Genomic DNA, 19,773 nt, shown 5'->3' on the forward strand with positions numbered 1-19,773 from the left:
ACCTCAATACAATTAACTCAATTTCATTTCTTTCTATGGCTGAGTAATATTCCATTGTATGTATGTGCCACGTCTTCTTTACCCATTCATCTGTCAATAGACACTTAGGTTGCTTCCATGTCCTGGTTATTGTAAATAGAGCTGCAATGAACATTGTGGTACATGGCTCTTTTTTTTTATGGTTTTCTCAGTGTGTATGCCCAGTAGTGGGATTGCTGGGTCATATGGTAGTTCTAATTTTAGTTTTTTAAGGAACCTCCATACTGTTCTCCACAGTGGCTGTATCAATTTACATTCCCACCAACAGTGCAAGAGGGCTCCCTTTTCTCCACACCCTCTGCAGCATTTATTGTTTCTAGATTTTTTGATGATGACCATTCTGACCGGTGTGAGGTGATACCTCATTGTAGTTTTGATTTGCATTTCTCTAATGATTAATGATGTTGAGCATCCTTTCATGTGTTTTTTGGCAATCTGTATATCTTTGGAGAAATGTCTATTAAGGTCTTCTGCCCATTTTTGGATTGGGATGTTTGTTTTTTCGATATTAAGCTGCATGAGCTGCTTGTATATTTTGGAGATTAATCCTTTGTCAGTTGCTTCATTGGCAACTATTTTCTCCCATTCTGAGGGTTGTCTTTTCGTCGTGTTCCAGCGGGTGAGCAGACAAGCCTCTCGGGCTGGTAAGTGCTGGTCGGCACCGATCCTCTGTGCGGGAATCTCTCCGCTTTGCCCTCCGCACCCCTGTTGCTGTGCTCTCCTCCGTGGCTCCGAAGCTTCTCCCACCCCCACCCCGTTTCTCCCACTGAAGGGGCTTCCTAGTGTTTGGAAAATTTTCCTCCTTCACGGCTCTCTCCCACTGGTGCAGGTCCCGTCCCTATTCTTTTGTCTCTATTTTTTCTTTTTTCTTTTGCCCTACCCAGGTGTGTGGGGAGTTTCTTGCCTTTTGGGAAGTCTGAGGTCTTCTGCCAGCCTTCAGTAGGTGTTCTGTAGGAGCTGTTCCACATGTAGATGTATTTGTGGGGAGGAAGGTGATCTCCACGTCTTACCCCTCCACCATCTTGAAGGTCCTCCCGAATGAAGAGTTTTGAATTAACTTCTATCTACTGTATGTGTATTGCTTTCCATTCAAATTCTTTAATAGCTGTTCCTCAGAGAGTTTAATGGATGTATCCAAAGTCACACAGGAAGCCAGACTTGGAAGCCAGGTCAGCTTAGCTCAGGCCCCTTCTCACGAGTCCTCAGGTCTCCCACCCAAATGAAGTCCTTTCTCAATGCTCTCCATAGATCAAAACATGCCTCCATTCATTTCTCTTCTTCTTTCAGCAGTTTTCTCCCATAATGCTGACAGGAGGTGGAACTCAGGTGGTAATGTAAGCGATGGGGATTGGCATGATCAACTGGGCTTTATTCCAGTGATGCAAGAATAGTCCAACATCCACAAATCAATCATTCAAACTGAGCCACAGCATTGGTAGTTGTATTAAAAAGTGCCAAGGGAGATGAACTTGGGTCTTGTAGCACTAAACCTAGTGCAATTATCCCTCAGTATCCACAGGAGATTGGTTCCAGTACCCCCCCTGCAGATCCTAACAGATCATTTTAATGTCAATGAAGAATGCACAGAATACAATTATGCTTTCACAGTATGGTTAAAGAGCTAACAAGATGGACTGCCTGCTTTTGTAAAAGTGCACAAATAACTCTGACATAATAGCATTCACAGAAAACTCACAGAATTTTAATGTTAATATTTTAAAATTCATTATTAATATCAAAAAATATGGAAAATAATATGATACTCTTTTTTAGTATCAGAAATTAAAGGTGTTTAATTCACAGAAAATATATAAAGTTAGAAGAAACATTTACCCATGGAGAAAAAAAAGGAGGAAGGACTTTTCAATTATTCTTTAATATATACCAACAACATATTTGATTAAATTTTCTCATTAATATTAAATTAATATATTGTTACACATATAACTTCTACATATGCATAAATTATAAAAATTTCTTTACTGATAACATTTTTGCTTGAAATTTTGAATATGCATCTATTACATGGGTGAAAAAATAGCATTTATATACATGCAGTTGTAAAATGATGAATTAAGAACAATGTAATGAAAGCACACAAAATCTAGTGAACTAGACAAAGGTGTGTGATGATCACAAACACTAAATTTTACTTGCAGCTTTTTAAAATTGAAATATAATTAACATATTCTATTTTTTTCTCATGTATGTCAAAATGATTTGATATTTGTATATATTGTGAAATTATCACCACAATAAATTTAGTTAACATCCATCATCACATAGTAGTAAATTTTTTTCTTATGATGAGAACTTTTAAGATTTATTCACTCAGAAACTTTCAAATATTCAATGCAATATTGTTAACTATGGTCACCATATGCTGTACCTTCAATCCCATGGCTTATTTATTTTATAACGGGAAGTTTCTACCTTTTTACTACCTTCACCCATTTCCCTCACCTCCGACCCCCTACCTCTGAGAACCACCAGTATGTCCTCTGTATCTATGAGCTCAGCTGTTTTGCTGTTGCTGTTGTTAGATTCCACATACTGTAAGAGATCATGCAGTATTTGTTTTTCTCTGACATTTCGCTTAGCATAATGCCCTCAAGATCCAAGTTCCAAGGTCAAGATCCATATTGTCACAAATAGCAAGATTTCATTCATTTTTGTGGATGAATAATATTCCATTGTGTGTGTGTCTCCCACATTTTCTTTACCCATTCATCTATCTATGGACACTTAGTTTGCTTCCATGTCTTGGCTATTGTAAATAATGCTGCCATGAACATAGGGGTGCATATATCTTTTTGAGTTTGTGTTTTTGTTTTCTTTGGATAAATATCTAGAAGTGGAATTGCTGGATCATCTGGTACCTCTATTTTGAATTTTTTGAGGAACGTGCATACTATTTTCCACAGTGGCTTCATCAACTTACATTTCCACCAAGAGTGCACAAGTGTTCCCTTTTTTCCACTTTCTCATCAATGCATGTTATTTCTTGACTTTTTGATAATAGCCACTCTAAATGGCTTGATGTGATAGCTCACTGGGGTTTTGATCTGCATTTCCTTGACAATCAATGGTGTTGATCACTTTTTCATATACCTGTTGACCATCTATATGTTTTCTCTGGAAAAATGTCTATTCAGATCCTCTGCCCATTTTTTAATCAAATTGTTTGTTTGCTGTTGAGTTGTGTAAGTTATTTATATATTTTTGATATTAACCCCTTATCAGATATGTGATTTGCAAATATTTTCTCCCATTCCATAGGTTTCCTTTTCATTTTTTTAATGGTTTCCCTTGCTGTGTAGGAGTTTTTTAGTTTAATGTAGCCCCACTTGTTTATTTTTGCTATTACTGCTTTTGCTTTTTGTGTCAAATTCAAAAAATAATTCCCAAGACCCATGTCAAGAGTTTGCTACCTATGTTTTCTTCTAGGAGTTTAATGGTTTTAGGTCTTATTCAAGTCTTTAATCCATTTCAAGTTAAACATTTGTAGCTTTTGATGACTCATAACGTTTGCAAATCCAGCATTAAGATGGTTGACCACTTAAGCCACCGAACAGACCTGTAATTATTTTACTTTTATCTACTAGAAAATTTCAATTAAAGATTTCAAAATTTCTTTGATTCAAATGAAGTCCACATTATACAGTCCATGTTACATACGGTAGTGTGTCTCATTTCTAATCTCTTCTTTCCTCTCCTCCACACTGCCACCCTATTTTCTTCTAAATATTTTCTCTGGCATTTTTTACAATATTTACTGTATACATATTTCCCATAACTATACCATTTGAGCTTTCTTAATTAAATAGGCTTTATATTTCCTTTTTTATATTTAATATTGTATAAATATTCTATGTTTGGAATAATTAAAAACTCCGCTATAAATCTGTAATTGTGAAAGTGTAAAAATTCTGAAATAAAATTTTATTAAGTGATTTTCTTCTAAAACCAATAACCTGTTATTCTGAAAAAGACAGATTTTGTCTGTCTTTTGTCTGTCTTCCTCAGTGACAGATTTAAATTGCTCAAGGACAACACACCAGGAATGACGGTCATTTCATCACAGACAAATTATGGTTTGTCTCCCTTTAAACTAGATGCCCAAACCAATAAGGTTCTTTCCTGGGTAGTGTTGCCATATTGTCAAACAGGTTATGACTTGGTAAAAAACTGAAGTGAAAAAAATTTATTTTTGACTTGTTATGTAGCTCAAGATCAGAAGACGTTCGGCAGCTTTCCAATGCTGACATTAGAGCAAGCATTCCCTTGATTCAGCACATCATTTTCAAGAGTCTGTACACCTTTAAGACATTTTGGTTTGAAGAAAATAAGTAATATATTTTTCCCCTATTGCATAATATTTATTTCAACAATAAAAAAGAGCTTCCTTCAAACATTAGAAACAATCTGTATTTCATTTTAGTGCTTGTGTTTTATACTTACATTTCTTTTTGAGTTATTATTTGTGTGATTTTTCCTTTTAGTGTGTTTGGTTGTTATCACTTTCTCATATGTCTCATATGTTAACGAGGCTGAAACTAGTTACTCAGTTATTTTCTGCTTTTCAGAACAGTAATTTGAATAATTAAATAATTAAATAAAATAATTTAAATAATCAAAGTGGTGGTAGACTATCATATATGTATCTATATCTGTATATGGAATACCTATCTATATCTGTATCTGCATATGGGTATCTACACACACATCTATATATGAGATCTTGCGCTCTCTCTATGTATACATTTATATAGATTATTTTACATACATCACTGGCAAAGAAATTATTACTTTTATAGCATTCAAGTCACATTTGGGGCATTTTTTAAAAAATCATTTGTTGACAGAGAGATTCAAATAGAAGAAATAGAAATAACTGAACGTAATATGATATGACTATATTGCCATTATGTTGATTGTTCCATAGCACATAATAATGCTTTATTTGTACCATGCTGTAATTGGCACTTATACATTCCTTTCTCTGAGAGGCCATTAGAAATGCAATTATGCCAAAACATGATGATATATTTCAGCACGTGGAATTGAACCTCTGCCTTTGGCAATAGTCCCATGAGGTAAACACAGCTCTGTGAGCAAAATATTTATCAAAGAAAAAAGTAAAAGCTCATTTTACTATTGTACTGTATAGTACTTGCTTCGCAGCTTAGCCCAGTTTAAAAAAAAAAAAAAAGGGAACAGGCTGATACTTCTCCCTAGAAAGTAATCAGTCAGTGACTGATAAGATCATATTAGCAACAGGGGCAGGCTTATGATATTAACCATCTTGTGATCTTATCTGCTCCAGATAATTATTTTGCAATGGAAAGCAAGCAGTAAGCAATACCATCAGCCATTACTCATGGTAGGTAGAGGTTGTGTATTCTGCACTCCTTATGATAAGCCATTCTCTTTGTGTTGTTTTAGTGTCAAAGACAATCCCTATGCCTGTCAAAGATAAGCCATGCATTTTGAAACTCTTCATAATACTGTTTCATTTATCTAAGCCACAACCAAAATGATTTACAAACATGAAAAACGGATATTGGAAAAAAGATTTAATGACTTTTAGTTTCTATAATCAGATGTTGATGAAAATCAACATCATGTTTGTGAGAATATTCTAGAATTCTTATGTCTACCTTACAGTATCTTTACTATAATAATTCCTTAAACTTAAAATATGCCAAGAAACTTATACACTTACTTCATATATTTTAAGAAAAAGACAGAAGCTATTGATCACTTTTAATATGAAGATATCAAGATGTGGAAAGGCTATAGATTGCTGGAGGGAAACATAGCTAAACTAGAACCCAGGTTTAAACACCACATGAAGAATAAATTCCACCTAACCAAACTGTATGTATAAACAGCTTGCACTGGAAATACACATCTTGGACATTGCCATGTTATGTGGCAATAAGTAAGGAGGAAATTGGCGAACACAGCATTTGAGAAAAAGAGTCAAAGAATGTTAGACTGTGAGAACTCTACAAAAGATTACTATGTTCTGTGAAAAGATTCTTAGCAGTGATATAAAAGATGATTTAATATGTTTTGTGATAAATAGAGAATTTTCTTCCTCTTTCCCAAGAATAGAACCTGAATTTTTGGCAGTAATGCTTTAAGATAGATGTAGAGAAACCCTTTCTGACTATGGGCTGGATCTTCCTGCTGCAGACACTCAAGAGGAGGTGTGCAATGCTTCAAAGAATCTTTCATTTCTCTCTGGTTGGTATGGGTTACATTATTTAAAACACAGAATTACAAGTATAAAGAAATGGATTTCAAAAATTCCTTTTGGCCTGATGGAAAACAGGTTGTAAAAACACCTTGTATTGATAGGAAAGGGAAATAAAAGTAAATTTAGAGTCTAGGACTGGTCTTTTTATAGCTAATTTGTAATGAATTAATACACATGAAAAGAAAGTTGATATTGCAAAACAATGTAATTATTTTGGATTAAAGCAATATGTACTTTTAAGAGTAGTTTATAGACAATTCTGTTATACTATGTATAATTCTTCCTCAAGATTCCCCTCTTTTCTTTCTTAAATAGAAACAGACTATTTGCATTAATTTTAATGGTTCAACTGCTTGATTTCTCCCTTCATGAGACTGCATGCTTCAGTACCTCATACCTGCTGATATAATAATTCATATACTCTCAAGAGGTGTCAAGAAGGGATTTAAAGTAGAAGCAAAAAACATATGAACTAAAATTAATGATGATCCCCCACCACTTGCTGATGAATAGTAGAACAAGGTCATTCATTTCAACACAGAGGGACTGCCTTTTCTCTTAATCTTTTCTGGTGCCTCTGGCTCTGCGGGTGTGATTACAAGCTCCTTTGACACTGCTGGGCAGCACTGAGTAGAATAATACTAAACCCATCCATTAAGAAGTAATAAGGCCATACTATGAAATAATAACTTATTGCATGGTAGTAAACAATGGTACCCAAATACATTGAATATGTTGAATTAATTCATGCAGTATTCAAAAATGTACAGTTTATAGAAAAATTTGTATTGATTGATTAGGAACATGGCTACAAATATCAGAAAAGACGTACCAACTCACTCAAAGAACTAAAATTTTAGCATACTTTTAAATTTTCAAGGATTTAACAAAATACATTGCTTTTGTTTCTCCTCAATGAACATTTCCCCACCAAAATTATCCACCTAACAATGAACACAAATGTGTGAAGTGACTTTTTTCATAATTTTAGAACAAGAGGTTTCCTTGAATGTCACAGAACAGTTCTGCCTGCATGTCTTAGATGCTTTTTATTATTTATGGAAATATGTCATAAAACTGCCAATAACATCTCCTGAATTTGTTGTTCTATTCCATTTCCCTAGGGGAAAGCCCATAGGTAACAGAATCCATCCTCACATCGCCATTATTGCTGCTTTTGTAAGTAATCTCAACAATAACAAAAAAATGACTGTAGAATATTCACTGTTTAACTTACATCCACTGGCCATTTTGTGATATTTAAAAAATAAAAGACATGCATTAGTTGATACAATATTCCCTGTACTTATTTCCAGAGTATTTGAATTTTTGAAGTGGCTAGTTGTCAAACTTGTGAGCATTAAAATCACTTTAAAAATCAAAAAGCAAGAAGTCATTATTTAAACTATAGAGAAATACTTCAACTGACCAAGGATTGGGCACTGTATCACCGTGACAAATGGATGAGAGTGTCACTCGTCCCCCCCAAGTGACATGTACATGTCAAGTAAGAATTCTAATGTCAGGATCAGAGAAAAGACCACTTCACTAGTGTCCCATTATGATGTGACACCCATACCAGGCTCAAACATGCCACAGACTATTATCAACCTATCAAATTGACTTTGAATTATTAAACAGATGTTGAGACTATGCAAATGAAAGGATAATCATATGTCTTTGATTCGCTGATAAAAACAGATAACATGAAATAGTATATTTTAAAAATCTATACCTTTCTTTTCATTTTAAATCTCTAGAAACCCCCATTTTGACAGTTTTCTCATTCTCAATTATTTGGCAAGTTAAGTAGTCAGCAGATATTCCAAAATGTCACACTGGTGAAATCTTTGGGACTTTAAACAAAAATGTCTACTTGCCAGCTTTCTCATTAAGTGGACTCAATGTGGGATTAAGGATGTTATTTTTCATTTTTGAAATAAGCACAATTCAATTGGCTACATGATTGCAATTCACATTATTCTTTCCTTTATCACATGTAAATGTATTCATTATACATTTTGGTGGAGTGAAAAAGAAAAAAGATAGAATGACATATCATTGTCAGTATAATAAAATGGTTCTTCTTAGCCAATTAATATTTTCTTTTGTTTCACATCTCAAATATAATTTTGGTTGGCATCTATGTCTGAGCATATATACATCTTACTACCGAATCATGACAAGGATCGCTATTGAACTAACTCAGAAACTCATCATAAGTCCTTATCAAGTCAATTTCTATGTGGTCACTTTTTATAGTTGTAATTTGTTGAAATCTCATGGGCCTTGCACATTTCCAAAGCTGGTAGATGACAATTAAACTTAGTTTCAAGCTCAAGTGTAGGAATTAGTTTTAAATCACTAAATCAGTCCTTACATTCACCATGGAATCTACTGTATGAGTTCCATAGGTTCAACATACTCATCAATCTACTGGAGGGAGGTTGTAGTAGCTTCAGGCACCTTCATTGCCCTGTCCAGTGTCAGTACAGCCCTCTGATCATATCTGTTTGTGAAACAGAATTGTAACAATACTGCTGTACACACTAAGAGACTTGGCAATTGGTAATACCTCTGTAAGGATTTCTTTATTTCTATTTTATCTGCCCTTTCTCTCCATAAATGCATCATTCAAAATACCAAAACTTTTCTAAAATATTTCTTAATATTTATTTTGATAATTACTTTCCACATTAAAATTAACTGATACAAAGTATATTATTGTGATCAATTTCACTCCCAACTTCCCTACATTCATTCATTCAATCATTCAACAAAAAGTTTAAAAGTTATTTGCTGCATAGAAGGTGAGGCATACTCATAGATAATTGGGAGGTATAGTGACCAAAAGAAAAATAAATATAGAAGTCATTTAATTTTTATTCTTTTTCATGATTTATTCCCATTGCAAATAAACTATATATGGAAATATCTTCTTACATGTAACAGCCATTTGTATTTCATTTATTATAAAATACGTCTTGCCCATCTTTCTGTTGAGTTGTGGTCTTTGTTTTTTCATTTGGTACTACTGCTTTAATAAGAATTTATTTATTTAATGCTATATGTTGTACACATTGCAATTTTTTCCAGTTTGTGTTTTTGAAATTGATTTTCTTTCCAGTAATATTACTGCTATTCAGATAACTTTGCTTTAGAGTAGCCATCGGTACCAATTTTTATGTGTGGGGTTTGTGGTTTTGTCTCTTGCTAAACACAAACATCCACACGCTGGTATTTTTTCTAATAATTTGGTGAGTTCATTTTTATGTTTAAGTCTCTGATGCAACCAGAATTTTTGATGATGCAAAAATTTGACGTTAAGATAATTCTATATATTCACCAGGTTTTTAACCGTTTTTTCTAGCAATGTTACTTTGCAATTTTCTCCCAAATGCTCTGAAATTCTACCTATATTTACTGCTATAATTCTGTTATGTATTTAGATAAATTTCTAACTATTCTTTTTTCCCCACTTTCCTGTCTGTCTACATATATGCATAGTAGAAAACAATTTTAATTATAGTAGCATTACAATGTAGCTTAATAATGTAGGAAAAAAAGTCTCCACCGTCTCCCAATTTTTCTTTTACGGAAATTTGCTAGAAATTCTTGTATATTACATGACAAAATCAACTTTATTGGTTTATAATTTACACACAATAAAATGCACATCTTTTACATGCAGAGTTTGATGAATTTTGGCTAATTGATACAGTCATGTAACCACCATAAAAATCAAGTTAGATTATCCCCATTGTTCCTTGGTGTCCCTTCCTAGTCACCTTACCAGGGCACTGAACAACCACTAATCTGTGTTGTCATTATAAATTTTATTTGACTCTTCCAAAGTGTCATATAAATAACATTATACAGAGTACCTTCCAGCACCTGCGGGCTGGAGGGAACGCTGCTCACAGCTCTCTGTCAGCACGTCTTCGTGTGTCCTTACCTGCCTTATCCTGCACCCAGTCGCCCAGAGCAACCTTCCTCCGCGACCCCGCATCTGAGGCATGGCTGCAGGCTAGAGGCTGCCCTCGCGGTTCCTGTCTGGCCCTCGCCCCCCAGCGCCCGCCGCCCGCGGCCTCATTGGGACGATGCTGGAGTCCACTCGCGGAACGGAAAAGCTTCACTGGCCTGAGCAAGAACTTGCTAAGAAGTCTATTCTAAATGCAGAAGAGTCCTTGATCATTGACAGCAAAAGAAGCATGCCACATTTACCTCCTGGAATACTAAAGGACATTTTCACAACTGGAACCAGTAGTTACAATGTCCTACTACAGAGCAAAGAGGAGAAAGAGCATCATTCACTAAAACAGTCTTCCTCCACCTACTCCAAAAGATGTAGAAAACCCAGCAATCTCGTAGCTCTTCACGTAGTAAAGATCTTCGCAAGATAAAAGCCCCAGTGTCTGTGATGAGCAGTGGTACTTGGTACTGCCTACAGAGGCAGCCTGCTGTTTTTGTCACTAGTTCAGTGTCAAGTCCTGTAAAGTTTACACATGGTATCTCTGTCACAGGAAACAGCGTAGTACTGCCACCTACACCCCAAAATGAAAGAAAGATCAAGCGACGCCATTTCTCTACTTTTCCAAAGCCAAAGCCACAGTCTCAGCTGTCTAGAAGTTTTGAAAAAGGAGATGAATTTTCTGGAAGGAAATTTTGTATACTGACTGCTATAAAGCCCACCAACTTGGAGAAAGAAAAAGTGAGACTCTTAAGTCTGACTTCACCTACAATCCTCAGTTTGAATATGCTAATCCTTCTCTGCTAAGTGTCTTAACCAAGCACAACAAAGCAACTGACCAGTTTCTTAAGCAGGTAAAATGCTACTTCAGTAGTGGTATTTCATTTTACGTAATGAAAACAATTATTTGCCATCTTATAGAAAGCCAAAAAGAGTTGTTTTAAAATATTCCAATTATTTATAGTTAACTCCCATCCAGAACATGTAAGTATGTGACAAGAAATCTCCAAGTGAGTGTCACAACTCATATGTAAACTACTTTGCACTAATCAAAATCTACAAAGAATCTATTATATAGACGTTGTGTCAGGAAGCAACTATATTAGGAAAAAGCTTCAGATTCTGGTTCCAAGCTTTCATTTGGGAGTTACAAACTTATGGCCCATTCGTCAGCCCACAGACAAGTGTTTGTGTTTTCTTTTTGATTTTGAATGCCTTAGATGGAGCATGCAGTAACTCTGGTTCTCCCTGTTGTATTACATTCTCAGCTTGCTTAGGCCCCTAAAAGCATTTTGGGGTCTAGCCTTGATACTTGCCAAGGAACTTTTTTTTTTTGCAGTATGCGGGCCTCTCACTCTTGTGGCCTCTCCCATTGCGGAGCACAGGTTCCGGACGCGCAGGCTCAGCAGCCACGGCTCACGGGCCCAGCCACTCGGCGGCATGTAGGATCTTCCCGGACCAGGGCATGAACCCGTATCCTCTGCATGGGCAGGTGGACTCTCAACCACTGCACCACCAGGGAAGCCCTCTTATTCCTACTTTTAACAAGAATATTAATACTGGGTGACATGTGATACTTATTTTATAATGTTACAATATTAGCCTACCAATCTATCTAATATTGTTAAGGAAAATGGCAGTTGACTTTTATTGTGTTAGTTCAATATCAAGGAGGCTTTATTTTTGATTAATCATATAGTTGTTTATAATCTTCAATTCTGTATTGTCAAGGGAGCTGTAACAGAGCAAAATAATAGCGGATCTGACAGGTTTATGTATCACATTCAGGTAGTGTGACCAGGGTTAGTATGGGGTCTCTCAATTCATTAAGACCCATGTCTCATTTTGTTCTACTGTATTCAACTTGTAGATTGTTTTAAATGTTCCATAATGTTTGTTCTTGATCACGTCATCAGGTCTGTATCTATACTATCATCTTTTTCAAATTATTATGTTTCTTCTATTTGTGATTATTTTCCTGGTATCCTCTTGTATTTTAATTCTTCTGATCCATGAACACAGCATATCTTTCCATTTATTGTGTGTCTTCTTCAGTTTCTTTCATCAATGTCATGTAATTTTCAGTGTAAAGATCTTTTACATCCTTGTTTAAATTTATTCCTAAATATTTTATTACTTTTGATATAATTGTAAATGGAATTGTTTTTCTTTGTCTCTTTTTCAGATAGTTCATTGTTAATACATAGAAATACAACTGATTTTTGCATATGGATTTTGTATCCTGCAACTTTACTGAATTCATTAATTAGCTCTAACAATTTTTTGGTGGAGTCTTTAGCATTTTCTATATATAAGATCATATCATCTGCAGAGAAAATTTTACTTCTTCCTTTCCAATTTGGATGCCTTTTATTTCTTTTTCTTGCTTATTTGTTCTGTCTATGGCTTCTAGTACTATATTGAATAAAACTGGTGAGAGTGAGCACCCTTGCCTTGTTCTTGATCTTAGCGGGAAATCTTTCAAACTTTCACCATTGAGTATGATGTCAACTGTGGATTTGTCATATATGGCATTAATTATGTTGAGGTAGGTTCCTTCTATAACCCATTTATTGAGAGCTTTTATCTTGAAGGAATGTTAAATGTCAAAAGCTTCTTTCTGCAACTATTGAGATTTTTATTTTTCATTCTATCAATGTGGTTATCAAATTTATTGATTTGCAAGTGTTGAACCATGCTTGCATCCAAGTGTTCTGAACCCCACTTGATCATGGTGTGTGATCCTTTTAATGTATAGTATATACTTTGCTAGTATATTATTGGAAAATTTTGCATCTATATTCATCAGGGATATTGGGCTGTAGTTTTCTTTTCTTGTAGTGTCCTTATCTTGCTTTGGTATTTAAGTAATAACGCTGGCCTCATAAAATGAGTTTGGGAGTGCTCCCTCCTCTTCAGTTTTTTAGAAGAGTTTGAGAAGGATTAGCCTTAATTTGGCTTTAAATGTTTGATAGAATTCTCCAGTGAAGCCATCTTGAACATTTCTGTGTTGGGATTGAATCGGTAAGGAAACTGATGCAATCTCCTCACTTGCTTCTGGTCCATTCAGTTTTTCTATTTCTTCATTTCTTCATGATTCAGTATTGGTAGGTTGTGTGTTTCTAGAAATCTATCCACTTCTTCTAGGTTATTCAATTTGCTGGTGTATAATTTTCATGGTTGTCTCATGATGCTTTGTATTTTGGTGATGCCAGTTGTAATTTCTCCACTTTCATTTCTGATTTTATTTATTTGAGTCTTCTCTCTTTTTTCTTAGTTAATCTAGCCAAAAGTTTATCTATGGGCTTCCCTGGTGGCGCAATGGTTGACAGTCCGCCTGCCGATGCAGGTGACAGAGGTTCGTGCCCCGGTCCGGGAAGATCCCACATGCCGTGGAGAGGATAGGCCCGTGAGCCATGGCCGCTGAGCCTGCGCGTCCGGAGCCTGTGCTCCGCAACACGAGAGGCCACATCAGTGAGAGAGAACCTGCGTACCGCAAAAAAAAAAAAAAGTTTATTTTGTTTAACTTTTTTAAAAAACACAGCTTTTAGTTTCATTGATCTTTTCTATTGTTTTTCTGCTCTCTATTTGTGCTCTAATCTTTGTTATTTCCTTCGTTTTGCTAATTTTGGGCTTAATTTGTTCTTCTTTTCCTAGTTCTAGTTTCTAGTTGTAATGCTAAGTTGTTTATTTGTGATCTTTCTTTTTTCTTGTTAGGCATTTATCACTGTAACTTTCCTCTTAGAACTGCTTTTGCTACATCCCATAATTCTTGTATGTTGTGTTTCCATTCTCATTTGTTTCAAGATGTTTTTTGATTTCCCTTTTGATTTCTTCTTTTACCCCTTGGTTGTTAAGGAGTGTGTTGCTTGATTTCCATATCTGGTCTGCAGGAACCAGTCTAGAGAATAGGTAGTGGGGGCCATCCTGGTGCTGTTCCAGCCAGGAAATTGGTTTGGCAGATGCCTGCCAGGAGGCCAGATTTACAGGGTCTGGTTTGGAGCCTTGGGCCACAGGAGCTGCCTGGGACCAGGGGAGCCAGCTTGTGCAGGGATGGGCCAGGAGGCATGAGTTACAGAAGTCTAATGGGAGTTTCCCACCTAAAGCTGTGGGAGTTGGCCTTGTGCTAGAGCTGGCCAACATTGGGGTCTGCAGTGAACTCAGCTGCTCATTTCACTTCTTTTCCCATGGTGTGTCTCTCAGTGCTGGGCTCCCTGAGCTTAAGTGTGGGCTGAATGATGGGGATAATGTGGATCTATCTTTTTCATACTCTTCGATGCCTATTTCTGTGCTTTGTCTGGGTGCTATAAACCTTCACCTGGAATGCCTAACTCTTTGTGAAAGTATTTTTTTGCATGGATAGTTCAAATTGATGTTTTGGGGAGGGGGCAGTGCTAGAAATTCCTATACCACCATCTTGTTGATGTCACTACGTACATTCTTGTTTAATTTCTCAGTTGACTAAAACTATTTGTGCAGCAGTTTTTCGTTTTTTGTTTTTTAAAAAAGTTGAGATAGCAAGTGGCAGAGCTAGGACTAGAACCCAGGTGTTTTTTTATTTTTTTTAATTTTTTTAGAAGATGTTGGGGGTAGGAGTTTATTAATTAATTAATTAATTTTTGCTGTGTTGGGTCTTCATTTCTGTGCGAGGGCTTTCTCTAGTTGTGGCAAATGGGGGCCACTCTTAATCGCGGTGCATGGGCCTCTCACTATCGTGGTTTCTCTTGTTGCGGAGCACAGGCTCCAGACGTACAGTCTCAGTAGTTGTGGCTCACAGGCCTAGCTGCTCCACGGCATGTGGGATCCTCCCAGACCAGGGCTTGAACCCGTGTCCCCTGCATTAGCAGGAAGATTCTCAACCACTGTGCCACCAGGGAAGCCCAGCAGTTTTTCTTAAAATGAGAAGATTCTCTAAAAGTTTCATCATGTTTGAAAATATTTTCCTTTTGTTATTATATTTAAATATGGTTTCACTCAGTTTAAAATTCTTTGGTCACTCTTTCTTTCCCTGAAGACCCTACAGTCATCGTTCATTTTCTTCTAGCTCTGAATTCCCAATTTTAATATCTGAATTCAGACTTTTTTTTTTTAAGTTAGGAGATAACTTTTACTCCCTGTACTTTCAAAGGATTTATTCTTCATTTTACAACATGGCACAGTTTTCATTGGTATCCAGTATTTCTTATTTGGAATAGTATATGATACATTGTGTTATATACATTTTTAATTGAAGTAGAGTTGATTTACACCATTGTGCTAGTTTCAGGTGTACAGCAAAGTGATTTAGTTATATATATATATGTATGTTATATTCTTAAGTCTTTGTATATTTTTGGAACATTCTGTCATAATTTTTACTATTTCTGTAACCACCTTATTTGTCTCTCTTACTCAAAGATACCAATTATGGATATACTGTGAATACAGATATACGGAGTATACCTATCATGCACATGTAAGAAATGTCTCTGTAAACAACTTAACTTTTTGCTTATTCCCCTCTATTTTGCTCACTTACACTTGAGCTCATGTTTATTTTCATAAACTGTATTGAGCAAAAATCATTCTCTTTTTTGAGGCCTTAAAAGAAATCTTTATTTCTGCAATAGTTTTATAGTCTCTTCCTCTTCTTTTCTGAATTTTTCTAGCTTATATTCTATACTTTTAGAATTCTAAATTTTTTTCCTAATAACTTTAAAATATATTATGCAGTTTTATTGACTTATGTAATTTTTAAAAGAAATCTCTGTACATGAATTTATTTTTATTTTTATTTTTTGTTGGCGGTACGTGGGCCTCTCACTGTTGTGGCCTCTCCTGTTGCGGAGCACAGGCTCCGGACGCACAGGCTCAGCGGCCATGGCTCACGGGCCTAGCCGCTCTGTGGCATGTGGGATCTTTCTGGACCGGGGCATGAACCCGTGTCCCCTGAATCGGCAGGCTGACTCTCAACCACTGCACCACCAGGGAAGCCCTCAACATTTACTTTTTAAAATCTATAAAAATGGCATCAAATGATTTCCTGATAATTTCATTATAACAATAAACTTCAGAATTGATGCCTGGACTATAAAGTTATTTTTTACTCATAGTTAGTCTGGTAAGTTTATTTTTTTGTCTAGGAAGCTTACAGAGATTAATTTTATTGGTTCTCTCTCCCACAGTCCCAGATACATAATGATGGAAACTACAATATTATTTTGAGCACATGTACTTAAATAACCATTTAAAACTCAACACAGAACTAAATGGATACAAAGTATTTTCAGATTTGAGTGTGGACTTGTGTTATTTCTCTTCAAAGATCTAAATGCTTTCAGAAATTTAAACTATCAGATTTCCCTGCCCTAAAACTCAATGATAAAATTTCCAAAAAACTGAGCAGTCAGGAATCAATATTTTACTTTGGTCACTACAATTTCATAATGTATTAAACATATGGATTCCATTTTACTAGAAAATGATCACAAATGTATTAACCAATATATTTTTGTGACTTTCAGCTCAAGAGTTATGATTTAAAAATTCAAATATATGTGTTTTAGACAAGCCAAAATGTAATGTATCATGTGCTATCTTCAACTTCTATTTTGGCACTCAGTAATCTTGACAATATGGCAGAAAAAGAGGAAACAGAGATAACACTCTTGTTTAGAGTGTGACAATATTGATTATGGATTTTTTTCCTTAATCACATTATTATCATGAAATTAATATTGAACATATGATATATAGGAAGACCTTTGTCATCCCACCTTCTTAACATTGATTCAACAGTTACACTATGAATAAGAGTTGGAATGATGGTCTGAATTTTATAAATGATGTTGACAAATATATTGAGCCTTAACAAAATATAACAAGTTCTATATTTCATATTTACATATGCCTTTTTAATTTTGAGCTCTGAGAATTTTAAAAGCATATTTTCCATATTATTTTTCTCTGATAAATCAACTATTTTATTCACTAATAAAATTTTTTTTACATAGAGAAAGTATATTCTGGAAAAGTAACTGAACTCCTAATTTCTGGGCAAAATAATCACATGATATAAATGTTAAAGATGTAAAAATCATGGGAAGTATAGAGTATAAATACATTGAAACATCTTATAGAGGTTTTAAATTAAAGGTGAATACTTGACATTCTGTACTAGAAAAGAATATTAAGATATAAATGATTAATGTAAATACACTTTATTTATATATAACCATTTCATAAATTTGAAAGAAATAAAATTTAAATCAAAGATCAAACATATTACACATAAAGTGATTAAATTAAATTTTTACAAAATTAGGGTGAATAGTGTACTGGTTAAATATGAAAGTATGAACAGGATCTAAAGGATACCTCTTCAATCAGGAAATTAAAACTTTCAGGTTTGATGAATAATATTTGCAAAATAAAATTATATGAAATGTGAAAGCAGAAATTAGGAAACTTATGAAAATCATTACACATGAAGCAACCTTGAAATTCTATTCCTTCTATATTCCTATCTTATTCTGACTTCCTTAGTGAAAGCTCATAAAATTCTCATATTGGATAATAAATGGGATTGGCAGAGAGAAAAGTGGATATAATGACAAAGGAAAGATTTATTAGAGCAAGTTGAGACTTATCTCTTTTGAATTCAGTTCAGTTAAACTAGTATACGCTGGGCTTGTGCTGTGTTATTTACTTTACCAGGTGCTAAGTAGTCAAAATAAAAATATTGATCCTATCCTCATGTTCAAGAACATTAGAGGTGAGATTCAGACAATATCGACTGAGCAGACAAAAAGAGAAATTTGTAAATGGTTAAGCTTCTTGAATTTTGACAAGAGCTTCCAAACGGATAAATGTGCCTTAAATCCGTATACATTTGATGTGACTAACAGTAATGATATATAATTACAATGTATCCACTACCACCCCTTTCTACTGTGACAGTGAGAGTCAATCTTTTTCCTTACACTCTAAAAAAAAAATTAAAAACTAGCATGCATGAAAAGTTTTCAGACAGAGAACAGAGACAAAAATTTCAGATTATTATTATTTTGTTCACTTGCCTATCAGACCATATGTAAATTATATCTTGGAAGAGAATGTCCATGACTCTATAGGATCAGGTTCTGGAAATAACAGAAGCAGGTTATTCACCCAGACTCTTTCCAGGTAACAGTAGAACTATGGCATGGAAAATATACAGAAGTCCATGTGGCTATCAAGATAATTTTTCAAGATTTCTGGAGGAAGACTGCACAGTGGCTTGTTACATTATTTGAATAATATACATGGAATGATCTTAGAAAAAGGCCTAGGATATGGTAAATAATGAATAAATATTATTATTAATAATTATTATTAATTAAATACAATTAAAATTAATATTCATAATAATTTCTATTATTAAATTCTCAGGTTGTATTAATTTTTTTCACTCCAACATATTATTTTGTACTGTCATCCAGAGAAGTTCATTTTGAATTTATATAATCAGGGTTATTTCTTCTGGAACTGCAACCAGAATTTTCTACTGTAAGTATTATAAAATAACATGCATATCGATAACTACCTTAAATGTAAATGGACTAAATGCTCCCACAAAAAGACACAGACTGGCTGAATGGATAGAAAAACAAGACCCATATATTTGCTGTCTACAAGAGACCCATTTCAGACCTAGAGACACAAACAGCCTGAAAGTAAGGGGATGGAAAAAGATATTTCATGCAAATGGAAACCAAAAGAAAGCTGGAGTAGCAATTCTCATATCAGACAGAATAGACTTTAAAATAAAGACTATTAGAAAAGACAAAGGAGGACACTACGTAATGATCAAGGGATCGATCCAAGAAGAAGATATAACAATTATAAATATTTATGCACCCAACACAGGAGCACCTCAATATATAAGGCAAATTACTAACAGCCATAAAAGGGGAAATCGACAGTAACACATTCATAGTAGGGGACTTTAACACCCCACTTTCACCAAAGGACAGATCATCCAAAATGAAAATACATAAGGAAACACACGCTTTAAATGATACATTAAACAAGATGGACTTAATTGATATTTATAGGACATTCCATCCAAAAAAACCAGAATACACATTTTTCTCAAGTGCTCATGGAATATTCTCCAGGATAGATCATGTCTTGGGTCACAAGTCAAGCCTTGGTAAATTTAAGAAAATTGAAATTGTTTAAGTATCATTTCCGACCACAACGCTATAAGACTAGATATCAATTACAGTAAAAGATCTGTAAAAAATACAAACACATGGAGGCTAAACAATACACTACTTAATAACAAAGTGATCACTGAAGAAATCAAAGAGGAAATAAAAAAATACCTACAAACAAATGACAACGGAGACATGACGACCCAAAATCTATGGGATGCAGCAAAAGCAGTTCTAAGAGGGAAGTTTATAGCAATACAATCCTACCTTAAGAAACAGGAAACATCTCGAATAAACAACCTAACCTTGCACCTAAAGCAATT

General features: G+C 34.8%; 1 pseudogene; it reads left to right on the forward strand.

Annotated features, from left to right (window-relative positions):
- The first annotated feature begins 10,404 nt into the window (after positions 1-10,404).
- LOC115863752 (putative tyrosine carboxypeptidase MATCAP2 pseudogene) lies at positions 10,405-11,218 on the forward strand (annotated as a pseudogene).
- The last annotated feature ends 8,555 nt before the right edge of the window (positions 11,219-19,773 follow it).

This window comes from Globicephala melas, chromosome 5 (assembly GCF_963455315.2).
Source record: "Globicephala melas chromosome 5, mGloMel1.2, whole genome shotgun sequence".
Lineage (NCBI taxonomy): Eukaryota > Metazoa > Chordata > Mammalia > Artiodactyla > Delphinidae > Globicephala > Globicephala melas.